This window comes from Meleagris gallopavo, chromosome 29, assembly GCF_905368555.1.
Source record: "Meleagris gallopavo chromosome 29, MGAL_WU_HG_1.1, whole genome shotgun sequence".
Taxonomy (NCBI): domain Eukaryota; kingdom Metazoa; phylum Chordata; class Aves; order Galliformes; family Phasianidae; genus Meleagris; species Meleagris gallopavo.
The window spans coordinates 2,127,137-2,139,205 of NC_139432.1; the positions used below are offsets into that span (position 1 = coordinate 2,127,137).

Genomic DNA, 12,069 nt, shown 5'->3' on the forward strand with positions numbered 1-12,069 from the left:
TACAATATGCACAGCTCGTGTTCGGTGCCTGCCCCCTGTTTGCTGCAGTTATGTGCAGTTTATGAGGCCCAATTTGGAGCTGGATGAGCTCAGCCACGCGTGCAGATCAGCTTTCCAGTGCTGAGCAATACCAGCGCAGGGTTAGTGCAGCACAGGGGGTATTCAGTGCCTTAAAACTTGCAAAATTACACCCTCTCATCACACGCTGTAAAAAGAAATGTAACTTAGGAAGTAATGTGTTTTATGAATCGAGAAGTTAGGAAATGTGTTAACCAGGCAAGAATTCAAGGGGTTCACATATAGCTCTGGCTTGAAAGAATTCCTCCAGCACTTCTGTAGCGATGAATCCGAACTGTGCAGAGCTCTGCTCACCCAGGCCCTTTGCTGTGCAGTCTAAGGACCAGCAGTATTTGCCAGATGCTCTTGGTGGAGTCAGCGCAGTTTTTTTGCATGTCAGCTTTGCAGTAATTCAAGGCAGGAGTTGAGTGGAGGAGCTGCCTGCATTCATTCTCCTCCTTGGAATAAAGGGAGGACCCTCTGTTCAGGTAGTGCTATCTGTTAAAAAAAAAAGGACTGCTAAATAGAAGAGCTTTCAGTGAGGTTCGTCCCACTCGAGCTGATGGCGATGCTTCAGTGGTGGTCATGTAAAATAACAGAGAATAAAATTTGGGACCTTTTGGCTGCGAGGATCACATCGCTGTATAAGCTCTGATCGGAAGAAACCTTGGGAGCACAGCATGTCAGAGCTATCTGCAACTCCAAAGGCACAGCAAAGGAACCACAGGCATCTCCATGGGTTGGGATTATGAAGATTAAAGGAGGGCAGCTAAAAACAGCACTTCCAGCCTGCTGCTCCCAACAAGGCACAGCAGCAAATCATCAACAGAAATGCCACGTTGACATCGCTGCCAGTTACCTCCACCTACGGTCTTCTGGTGCAATTTGCAGTCAACGTTTGGGCTTTTAAAGTCATCAGTTGGGTGACAAAGAGGACTGAGTGGCACTGACACTCGTGTTTTGGCTTTAATTAAAGGAGGACAGAGTATACAGGGTACGAAAAGCACAGACAGGGGTACGTGATGCAAAGCTTTGGTGGAACTCCAAAGTCATGGGGCTTCTCAGCATGTTCAAGAGAAAGAAGAAGGGTGTTTTAGGGTGTGTTTTTTCATCGGTAAGAAAAGAATTAACTGAGCATAGCAAGGTGAGATGAGTTCGCTTTCTTTTAAACTTGGAAGCAGAGGCCAATCTGTGCATGATTGCCAATGAGCTGCACTGATGGCCCGCTCTTCTGCAGTGCTCTCTGGGCTCTGTTTTGCCATCCATCCGAAGAGAAAGTTTCCCCAACGTTCAATGCAAATGCGCTTTTTGATGCTGTCTTCAGGCTTGAATTGCTGTGGGGAAGTGGAGAGGCAGGAAGCCCGGCCTCTCCTTGCATGTCAGTGTGAATGCTGTGCAAGTCAGCCCAGTGCTCAGCATCGTTTTCCCCCAGGTGGCTGAAAAGGTGCTTTCTTTTTGCTTTGGATGCCATTGTCAGCTGTGCAGCATCGGATCTGACAGGAGGAGTAAAGCAGCCATGCAGAGGGCAAACCATGCTGTGGGTTTGGGGTTCTCAGTAGCACCAGTATGGCAGGCAGAGAGCGGCCCAAGAAGAAGAAATTAGAAAACCTCAGCTGTAATGAACGGAGCGGTTCCTAGGTGTCACTGCAGCCCCAGCCGACAGAACTGGGAGAGCCCTCCGCTGGCACAACCCCAGGGAAGTGGAAGCCAATCCAACAAGGAACTCAAAGCTGCTCCGACTGCGCGAGGTTTGCCATGAGAATATGGGCTGTGTTGTAAACACGGAGGTCTGGAGCCTTCCTCGGGGCTGAAATAGCTCATTTGGCATTTAGTGCTGTTCCCAGGCATTGCAACTCTTGAAATCCTGTTTATAGGATGTGTTTTCCTGTAACTGAAACACAAGGATTCGGAGAAAAGTTTCCCCAGCAGCAGTGTAATGATTCCATTTCTCACTGTTTCCCTTGGCAAAGTGATCTGCAACACAACGGCCACCCATCAGCTGGGACTGAAAACGTGTGTTCTCATTTTCCTGCTCAGTGACATTGAGAGTGACATTGGAACAGGACTTTGAAGGGCAGCGAAGCGGCTGGGGACAGCAATTCCACTTCTCTGGGGAACATTACCACGCCAAGGTTAATCAATGATTTGCCCGAGAGCCCTTTGTTACCACTTTATTTCTGCCTCTGAGGGGAACACAAGTCCTTCCCGTTGGCTGAGGAACAAGAGGTCATCAGGGCTGTATGGCCCATCTCCTCTCAGCCAACAACCATGGGCTCCACAACTTTTCCAAGAGCGACGTTTGCTTTGGTTGGATGCTCGTGACACCGTCAGAGTCGAAACAAAGCAAAATATCTTTGGAATGGAAAACGGATAAAATGCTTTGCAATGGGGGTGTGACGTAGAGGTCAACCCAAGGCTGTTCTACAGTCACAAACGGAACCCAAATTAATCACTGTGAGCACAGTGACTTCCCCATCTGAGCAGGTGACTGCGAGGAACTGCCAACAAGCAAATAAGCTCCAATAAGCTCATTAATTCCTTAAAGAAATAATGAGAAGATACTCAAAGGTAGATCTTGCTGTCAGCTTAGGAGAGCCATGTGATTGCAGAAGGGTTTGGTATTTAGCAGTGTGGTTGGCCACCTGAAATCCAGCATGGAACATAAAACTAGATGGGAACAAAAGCTTTATTGAAGGGTGACTTTTAACCAGGAAGACACCAACCTTCATCTTGGGTTCCAAAGCAGCTCGTAGAAGTTCATCAGTCACTCATAAACGCAACTTAAAATCTCATTGAACCAAATCAGCAGGAGGAGTGCTAACACACCACGTGGATGGTGAATCAGAGTCGTACTGCGCCAGACTCTGAAAGCATTGGAGCCCGCTGAATATGTTTGTGTGCCGTGGTTTTTTTTTCCTTTTACTCTTTGTAGGCAGCTCCAATTAAACATCTTGACACTTGATATCATGTAAATTGCCCTAATTTCCAGAAGCTGTGTCTCCTGATTTTTTTTTCCTCCCACTTTTTGATGTTTAATGTGTTTCTCTCATAACCGAGTCCCTCTTGCCAATACATGAGATGCTGCATATTTGATGAGAACAATTAAACAAGAGTTTTGTAAATGCGTTTTAAGCTCCAAAGCTGACTTTCCTTTCCTTCCCTCCCTTCCCCCCCCCCCCCCCAGATCAGTAAGGATCAGTAAGGCTTTCCCATTTTAACACTGATTTCTCTAGACACATCACTTAACAAAGCTAGAAACAGCAAAGAGAATGCTTGTTAAGAAAATGAAAGCATGGAAATGCTTAAAAACAGCATAACAGAAGCACAGAGCTGGAGCGGATGGGTAACCCCATCTGGTCCCAACAATCGTGGCAGATTTTGGAGGTACCCAAGGTAGAGGTGCCCAACAACTTCTGGAGAACAGAGAGCCGTTCTGCTGATGTTGCTGTACAAAACCTCCCCTGCTCCAGTTTGTGCCCATCACCTCCAGTTGAGGCACTGAGCACCACTGGGCAGAACACTGCTCTGTGCTCCCATCAGGGGAGTTTTGCCACCGACGAGGATGGGATTCGAACCCACGCGTGCAGAGCACAATGGATTAGCAGTCCATCGCCTTAACCACTCGGCCACCTCGTCTGCCAAATTTGGATGCTGAAGATGCAGTAAAGCTCCGCTTTATTGTCATAATCAGGACGATTTCTAATTAGACATGACTGTGGGTTGCCATTAAGCTCTCCTCCATTTATCTATGCTACACTGCATTTTTTAAGAGGCTGTTAATGCACCAATCCTATCTGTTTATTTCAACGCCATTGATAGCATTAAGAAATCCTAAGGCTGCCGCTTAGTTTTGTGATTTCCAATTCTTCATTTATTTTTTTAAAGCATGATTAAAGCCACACCAAGAGCTTTGGATGGATTTAATCACAATTTTGTGCTAATAATGCTCAGAGCTAACTCAAGACCAGGAGTTAATGCACTCTTCTGATTCACACGGGGCTGAGCGCTTGTCCTCTGGATTTGGTATTTTTCATTTCCACCTCCAACCCAACCTGAGGTTCTAAAAGAGAAGAGCTGACACCAGACTCCACTGTCACTTCAGCTAAAGCTTCTTTGTCTCTCCACGAAGGGATGATTATGGGAAAGCCTCTGTCATCCCTCTGAATTTAAGAGTGGCACTGGGGAGGGAGCAGCTTTTCAAACCCAAAGGTCTCCCATAGCCCCGGGTGGGTGCATTTCACTGCCTGTTCCCCATCCCAATGGCATCAGCATGGACCTGCGTGGGACGGAGGGTTAAATGATGCGAGCAGCCCTACAGCAGAGGAGCGTGCATGGTCAACATTTGAAAAAATAGCATTGCATGCTTATTAATTGTCCGTCACTGAAGCAGCACATCGTGCCCTGTGGGACCGCTCGTTTATTTCCCTGCCATCACCTATTAACATCAGGTAGGCTGAGTCAGCCATTGGGAAGCACGCGCCCTTCAGAAGGGAAACAGCGTGATTCTGTACCAAAATATTTGAATGTCTGACTAATGAATGTTCTAACAGCTTCACCCAACTGCTCCCACGGGGCTCCGCTTTCATTCTGTATTCCCTCTGAAGTGTTTGTTTGCAAGTGGATTCTCTTTCAAGTCTGCCTGTTGCTGATAGGCTTCTGTAGGAGCGATTTAACACAGCTATCTGGAACCGCTGGCCGCTCTATTATTTGGCACCAACGCTGTCCCTTCCATTCCTGACCATTTGGGGTAAATGATGCTCGTTACAATTTTCTTTGCATTTTGAAGTATTTACCCTGCTCGCAGTAAAATGTCCTGCATCAGATGAGCTTGGCTTCTATTATAGGAAAGGGAATTGGACTAATTTGGAGCACATTTGACCATGTAATGCTCGGCCATTAACAGATAATTGAGGTTGCTTGGAAGCCAGCATCCTTGCAGCTGTAATTCTGTCCTGCTGCTCCATGCCACAGCCTCAGATTCTGCACCAAGTTCTCTTGCTCCTTATGTGATTTGGTATCTCACACCTGAACCCAAACTTTCAGAAACTGAAATATTTGCCTCTGGGTTTTCCAGGGATTTTGGGGTCTCTCGTTGACGCTCTGTGGCTGGAGGTTCAAAACACATCATGGAATCGTAGAACCACCAAGGTTGGAAAGGAGCTCTAAGCTCTTCCATCCAACCATCCCCAAAGATCTTTGTCCATGAAGGGAATGCTGTGGGAATGCTGAGTCCTGGGGCACAGAGGCAGGCGGTTCATGTTCTGCATCTGGAAGTGGTTTCACTTTTTGTTCCCTCATCCAGATGGAGGATTTGTCAGGAGAAATCTGAAGGCGTTTGTCCTTGGTTTGGGGTTTTCTGCCTTGTTTTTTCTGCCTTGTTTTGTCTCGTCTTGTTTTCAATGCTCATAACGAAGCCAGAAATTTCGACTAATTGTAAGGGTGGGCATGCCATAAAACACCAAAAAAAAAAAAACAAAACAAAACAAAACAAAAAAAAAACAACCAAGAGTTATTCTTATCACTCTGTCTGTATGATTTGAGAGTGAACATTTCAAAATGGCAAGGCTAGAAAGGCATCCCGAGAATCCAGATCGCAGCGAGTGGGTTCTCATTAAAATCCCACCCAACCTCCAGGAAGTCAGGGCTGAGAATCACAGAGAATCACTACAGATCACGACTGATGAGAGACTTCAGACAAGCCACAAGCAGCCCAGGATAGCTGGGGGGAACTTTTTATAGGCTGACTCCACGAGATCCATATTTCTGCATCAAAGTGATGTTCTGCAGACTTAAAAACATCCCCAAATGTCATTGCAGAGAGCTTTGTGTGGCACTGAGTGCATTCAGAGTTTCACATGGGGTTCGTCTGACAGTTAACAGGAGGTTCATCAGGAGCTTTGCAATTCATAGCAAGCACACCATGACAAGGGAAATGTGCTTTAATTTGGCACATCCATCATGCTGACCCAGTGCCTGGTAACAAATAGCAGCACTGCTGTATTCTCTTTCTGCTCTGCCTGCTGAAATGATGGAATTAGGAGTGATCTCCTCAAGATGATGGCCACAGTGTTTCCCTGCAGCCAGGAAACCCTATGGCACATGTTTAGAGGTTTACTTGAGGGGGGCAGCTGCTACAATTAGGAAACCAATTCCTTTGTATCAGGATGCTGGAGAGGATTAGGTGTGATTAAGGCTGACCTGTAAGGAGGCACCTAATAGAAGTGGGTGGGTGGTTTTGGGAAAGAGAGCTCTGTTTGCAAGTAGTTTGTTGGTTGAAGAGCTTGAGGGTCAAAGAAGGATGGCAAGTTGTGCTGCAGCTCTCAGAAGAAAGCAAGGAGGACAAAGCACAACTGCAAGGTAAGTGGGAGCACTGCTAATTTCACTGCTTTTCTTACCCTCTTTTTGGTGGCTAGGAAGTGGTTCAGTCCCATAAACTTTGCAAAGCAGTTTGTAGAGATCTTGCAGCCCAAGCTAGAGACCTGAATCTGTTAGCTCATATTGTGCCTATGTATAACCAAATAAGGCTATGTTTTCACCCTAAGTGGCTTTTAATGAACCTGGTAAGTATACTAAACTACACAACGATGCTACAACTCACTGTGGTTTTAGGCATTACAGCAGTGATAAACTGTTTGCTGGCTGGGCAGGCCGTGTGGCTTCTTATCTCCATATTCCAGTGACCCCCTCTTATCTTATGTTAGTGAAAAGCAGATGTCCTGTCGTTATGTGCTAACAGGCACATGTGGGAAGGGCAGTGCAGATCGCCCTGCTGCAGCAGGTTGGGAATGTATGGCCAAAGCAAAGGCAGCCCTGGTGAGGGGCATGCAGGTGACATTTAGCTATGGATGCACGTGTGTAGTCCTGTCACTGCTCAGCATATATTGCATCATTTTGCATTTTGTGTCTATGCTGGGATGGAGGCAACAACCGGGACGATTGATTTAATTCCTTGTCTGCATCTGAGAGGCCTTCAGGAAGGAGGGAGCTGCATAAATAGCACTCAGCTGAAACAAAAGCCTGTGGGTTGAGCATCTCGGCTTACTGAATGCAATTCACCTGCTCAGTCTGGATTGTTCTCATAATTCGTGTTTCGTTTGCTAATTGTTAGTATTAGCAGTACTGACAGCTGTTGGCCTGTTGTGAGGGTTCAGTGTTGGTACTGAGGGGGATGTTGGCTCTTTGAGTCTCAGCCTGGAAGGTGCGGAGCTGCCAGCTTTAATGGGAGGAAATCCTGTTAGATAGGAAAAGAAAACAAAAAAGGAGGTTTGAATGCAGGTAACCAAAAGTCAGCAGTTAGGGTCTGAAGAACAGCACTGTGTGAGCACAAAGCCAGCATGGGCCCTGTGGGGTCCAGCAGAGAGATGGGGCTATTCCAGAAAATATGAACAAAGATCAGTAAAACTCACTGGGAAGAAAGCAAACCTAACTGCTGCAACAGTGAATGCCACACGACAATTAGAAGGGAGAAAGATGGTGCAATTAAAACTGCGGGCGTGTTATCCAGAGCTGTGGTGTGTGTGGTTTTGGGGAGGAGGTTGCTGCTTTCTTTTTTAATCCAGCTCAGCCATAATGGAGATAACCATCGCTAGTCTGAACAACTAGGAGTGGATTTCCTGCATTCCTTGGGGGGGGGGATATCTAAGGAGAACTGTGGTGTTGCAGAGAGCCTGGTGCAGGACTGGACAGTACAACACCTCCTGAAAGAGGGTGAGCCACCTCAAAAAGCATCACTTCTCAGTAAAACACAGCTAGGCATCTTGACCACCTGTAGGCATTGGAGATTCCGTGCCATTTGTGTCATCATCAACTACAACGCAGCATCCTGGCAGCGTTCTGCTGAGGGCAACTGATTTTTGCCTCCCCAAATTTGCACTCCCAAGTTCTAATTGAGTATTTGTCCACAGCAAACCTAATCAACCCCCAGGGCACAACACTTCTTTTGCTTCGCTCTTGACAACCAAGTGCTTTGTTTGCATTTTGCATCTGCCATTTAAGCGCCGGCTGCTGGTGCTGGAAGGAATTATAGAGATTAATCATTAATTCCTCTGTAAATCCACGGTGCAATAGTGCTGGTGTGGGACAGCAGCCCTCGTTCCACGTCAGGGATGGCTGTGTTCCACTGTGAGCCATTGGGGAGCAGTGTGTGCGCTGCAGTGCATTGCAGGGAGGTGACAGAGAGGAGGGGAAGTGATAACTGTGTGTGTGCACATCCACAACGTGCTTGCTGGATCTTTGTGCTGTAACATTACATGATTTACAACACTTGTAAATCCTCTCCAAACTGCTCTTTCACTGTTACATCTTTTCCCAGCCTTTTCCCTTCAGTTCCTGTATTACTTTTGGAGGTTTCAGGCCACGATGTTCTCCTTTAGGCTTCTGGAGAGTGGCTGACAATCTCAGCCCAACACCTCATACTCCCGTATATATTTTACTGCACAGATGCAAATTAATCATATACAAAACATTTTGTTGGTCAGCACTTAGGTTGAAGCATCCTGGGTAGTAATTTACTTAAAAAGGAAGGCTCAAAGGCATGCAGACGTGGGGAAATAGACTCCGTTTAGAGCAAATAATTCGAGAGGCACATTTGTACCCAATTGCACATCTCCTAGCGGATAGGAAGGACCTGGTGAATTATTTAGATGGGTAGGAGCACAGACAAGGACACCTAGCCATGTGTTTTAGAAGCTTCTGGCATCACTGTGCAGGCACTGTAAATGATATTCTAGAAGTGCAGTGGTGCACTATGATAGAATCCATCTCAAGAACGGAGTGCAACCTGCAGTTTAATTACTCCGAGCACCCTGGACTCTTGCAATTTATCCTTTTGTTTTTCCCCCTATTAAATTCATGAGGGGGAAAACGAGCTTTGCAGTTTCTCCTTCCACAGAACTTGCGAGCTGGATGATCCAAGTAGATCTGCAAGCTTCAGCGCTGTGCGTGGCACACAAGGAGCCTGGTTTGCTGGCTGCTGGGAGCACTGGGGCTGTGCAGGCTGGGCGATGCTCCTGGCAGAGCTCGGAGGCGAGCTGAGCCATTTGTAAGGCTTCTGCAGAAGGCAGCTTCCATTGTGTCTTGCTCAAAGGCCGTGTTACAAGATCTTATTTACTTCCAGCTTGCATAGTGGGGTTCTGTCTGACTTGAGCTCCCTAGGGTTGTGGAAACTTGTCAATAACAATGAAGTAACAGAATTTGTGCATTTAAATTCAAGACGAGTGTTTTGAAGTAGTACCAAGAAGGCGGTCTTTGGCTGCTGAGCGTGTTGATCTCTTTCCTCAGTGCTATAGCATTGCCTTCTAATAAAATCAATACATCTTGCAATTAACCCTTCAGAAAACAGCATTCTTGGCTACCATCAAACTAGGAAGCTCTCTGGTTTGTATTCCTGCACTTCTGGCTTTAAAACTGCATGTTCATGTAAATAAAAAAAGGAAAAGAAGGGGTGGGACGCTGGCAGGGATTCCAGGGTCCAGTCCAATTCTTCTGTCACTTTGCTCACTATATTTCTCATCTTACGTAATGTCGTGAAGGACAATGAAATCTCCAGTTGCTCTCTGTCAGTCTGTTCCTGTATTGTATCTACACAGCAAACAAGGATTTTTTCCTTTGCTGCTTTTTCCTTGATGACAGATTTCCTCTATGCAAAGCTTCAGGACAAGGGGCAGTTCTGTGAATCACTCTAGGATTATACAAGCTGATCTGAAGGTGAATTAAGCCTCTCTACGTTTCTTACAATCTGCATAAGCAGGCGTATCTCTTCCTTGAAGTGCAGCAGGTTTCTGTTAATGCTGACATTTCACTGCACACGGAAATACTGCAAGGCAGCAACACCAAAATGGGATAATAGGCTCTGATCTGGAGAGAGGCAATTTGTACCCAGTGACTTCTGGTGATGGCTGTAATGTGCAGTCATGTTATGATTGTCCATAGCAGTGATCAGGTTCTGCACCTCTTGGATCTGCACAGCCCTCCATTGGCCCCTGTGAGGAGACCAAAAATTAAGTTTATAGCTTCAGACTGCATCACGTGCCTACTGCAAAACCAGCTCTGAATTTGCTTTTAGACAGCAGTCTGTCGCTCTTATGGGTTACAGCTGCAGGAGCTGTGAGATGCACTGCTGTGTGGTGCAGCCATGGGCATTGCACTGAGGTTTGTGTATGGCCATCTCAGTCTCAGCAGAGCTGAGGAGCTGCCTGGAAGTGTTCACTTGCCATCTTCCCTTCTTGTTTAAGACAAAAGCGATCATCATCTGAGTGCCATACAACAAGTGGATGTACTCTCCCCTTATGAACGGAGTCTCCTTTTCAGTTTTCTTCTAAAGGATGAAGAAATGGGAAACGTTGAAGAGGAAAACCCATGCTCTACGCACACACAGATGGCCTTAAAATCATAGAATAATGTCACAGAATCATAGAATGGCTTGGGTTGGGAGGGACCTCAAGGATCACGAAGCTCCAACCCCCCACCACAGGCAGGGCCACCAACCTCCACATTTCATAGCAGCCCAGGCTGCCCTAGGCCCCATCCAACCTGGCCTTGAACACCTCCAGGGATGGACGGGGCATCCACAGCCTCTCTGGGCAGCTGTTCCAGCACCTCCCCACTCTCATAGCAAACAACTTCCCCCTGACATCCAACTGAAATCTGCCCTCCCTCAACTTCAAACCATTTCCCCTTGTCCTGCTGTTATCAACCCTTTCCAAGAGTTGATTCCCCTCCTGTCTGTAGGCTCCCTTTAGGTACTGAAGGCTGCAGTAAGGTCACCCTGCAGCTTCTTTTCTCCAGGCTGAACAACCCAGCTCCCTCAGCCTGTCTTTGTAGTGGAGGTGCTGCAGCCCCCTGATCATCTTTGTGGCTCCTCTGGACCCTCTCCAACAGCTCCCTGTCTTTCTTATACTGGGGGCTCCAGACCTGGACGCAGTGCTGCAGACGGGATCTCATGAAGGCAGAGTAGAGATGGACAATCACCTCCCTGTCACCTGCATGCTGAGATGGTTATCTTGACAAGTGTATTTCTTAGGGCACTGTCTCTCTTGCTTCTTTCACTGGATAACACGCCATCCCTTGCTGACCCCCAGACCCTCCAGAAACTCTGTGAGCAATGGTTCCCTTGCACTCAGCCTGTGGCATTGAGGGTAAGCTTCAATTCTTCTGAAGAAACGATTCAGGGAAGGTTTGGGAAATGTGACTCACTTCCCCAGGCTGGAAGCGAGCCAGGGGTGTAAATGCACAAGGCCTGGCAGGGAACCAAGGAGTCGGGATTTCATTGATGCATCATCTGCCTCTGAATCCTAAAGAAACAAAGCTGGCATAAACTATTATCTTCCCACATATGGGATCAGCGATTCGCACAACCCACCCTGGGTTTGGGTGTTTGGGTGTGTGTGTGTATCATAGACGTGCTTATATCCTTTCTGGAGGTTAATTTTCAGGTTATTATCTGATGGTGGCTTTTTTTCATGTTGTTAGTGCTCACTTGCAAGAAGTGAGTTGAAAATTACACTGCTCGTTTGGGAGCTTTGGAAGCCAGAGTACATCTGAGTACTTAAGCATCACTGCAGAATGCATTTTAAAAGGAGAAGATACCAAGCTGTGTTGTGATTACCTGCAATCTCTCCATTAGGAGCCATCTGCATTGTGAATATGTGCAGTTGCATTGCTCTAAGCTTAGCTTACAACATCCACTTGGGGTGAAAATGGCACAACAGGAGCAGTGCTTGCAGGATGAAATGGGTGCTAGCAGAAGAGAGAGTGAAATCAAGGATGGCTTGTCCACCAGTAACGTCAAGACTCTTTTCTTTGGCTGGAACTTGCCTTCCTGATGCATTCTGCCAATATTCATCTTCTCCTCCCCACCTGAATTCTTCTGACACTTCACACGTCTCACCTCATTTCATGGACTCGTCTCTCAAACATTTCTCATACAGGTTGGTCTCACGTGTGCAGCTTATGATCTCTATAAAACTTGATGTTCATCTGATATGGCTAATTGCTGTAGATTGGCTTGTAAAA

The 12,069-nt window shown here is 46.7% G+C and overlaps 1 non-coding gene across 1 annotated transcript; it reads right to left on the reverse strand.

The window, feature by feature from the left end:
• Positions 1–3,611: 3,611 nt before the first annotated feature.
• TRNAS-GCU (transfer RNA serine (anticodon GCU)) lies at positions 3,612–3,693 on the reverse strand. The gene has a single exon. It is a non-coding gene; the product is annotated as a tRNA-Ser (tRNA).
• Between the last annotated feature and the right edge of the window lie 8,376 nt (positions 3,694–12,069).